The following is a 1,216-nucleotide window of genomic DNA, read 5'->3' on the forward strand; positions in this document are numbered from 1 at the left end:
AATATTACAGCACCATAATTGTGGTGTGTAAACTCCTCATATCTCAAGTAGGAAGACTAAAAGATAAACCTATCTAAAATAATAACTATAATAACTTTTTAAGCCATACACAGTATAATAATAAATAGAAGCAACAAAAATTTGAAAAGTATGGAGATGAAATTAAAGTGTAGAATTTTTAGTCATTTTCTCTTTGCTTGTTTGTTATTTGTTTGTTTATGCAGTCAGGGTTGTCATCAGTTTGCAATAATAGGTTATAAAACATTATTTGCAAACCTCATTGTAACCTCAAATCAAAAAACGTAAAACAGATACACAAAGAATAAAAAGCAAGAAATTAAAACATACCACCAGAAAAAATCACCTTCGCTAAAAGGAAGACAGGAAAGAAAAGAAGACCACGAAACTACTAGAAAACACATAAAATAGCAAGATTAAGTCCTTACTTATCAATGATTACATTGAATGTGAATGGACGAAACTCTCCAATCAAAAGACATAGAGTGATCCTCCACTGATCAGGCCTCCAAGCACATTCCCCAGGCCCCTATCCAGGTCTTCATCTCTCCTATTCCTGCCACTGTCACCTCCACCCTTCAAGAATGAGTTAACTAGGAACATGTCTCCTCACATCCAGAGGTCTGGCAGTCAGTTCTTCAGCAGAGGCAGAAGAGGTGGCAGAGTGGTCATGTGCTTCCTAGGTGGAGTCATTAGCTCCATCATGGAGATGGCTACACAGCACAGCCTAGAGCCCCTGCCTCCACACACACATTGCTCCAACACTGAGGCCAACAAGAGTGAGGAGGTCCATCATTTCTGGAGAGTCTTTGCCCAGTTGGCTGGAGATGGCATCAAGGTCAGTGGCACAGAACTGATGAATGTTCTCAACAAGGTTGTTATCAGTAGGACTGAACTGAAAACTCATGGTTTTGGCATTGATACATGTCAAAGCATGGTGGCCATGATGGATAGTGACATTACAGGCAAGCTGGACTTTGAGGAATTCAAGTACCTGTGGAACAACATCAAAAGGTGACAGACAATATATAAGCAGTTTGATGTTGACTGATCTGGAACCATTTGCAGCAGTGAACTTGCAGGGGCCTTTGGGGCAGCAGGGTTCCACCTGAATGAACAACTACAGCATAATATTCTGACACTACTTGGATGAAGGAGGGAACATGGATTTTGACAACTTTATCAGCTGCTTGATCAA

At 40.2% G+C, this 1,216-nt stretch overlaps 1 pseudogene; it reads left to right on the top strand.

Moving 5' to 3' along the window:
- Positions 1–426: 426 nt before the first annotated feature.
- LOC108524770 (calpain small subunit 1 pseudogene) lies at positions 427–1,209 on the top strand (annotated as a pseudogene).
- The last annotated feature ends 7 nt before the right edge of the window (positions 1,210–1,216 follow it).

This window comes from Rhinopithecus bieti, unplaced genomic scaffold (assembly GCF_001698545.2).
Source record: "Rhinopithecus bieti isolate Rb0 unplaced genomic scaffold, ASM169854v2 repeat_23067, whole genome shotgun sequence".
Taxonomy (NCBI): domain Eukaryota; kingdom Metazoa; phylum Chordata; class Mammalia; order Primates; family Cercopithecidae; genus Rhinopithecus; species Rhinopithecus bieti.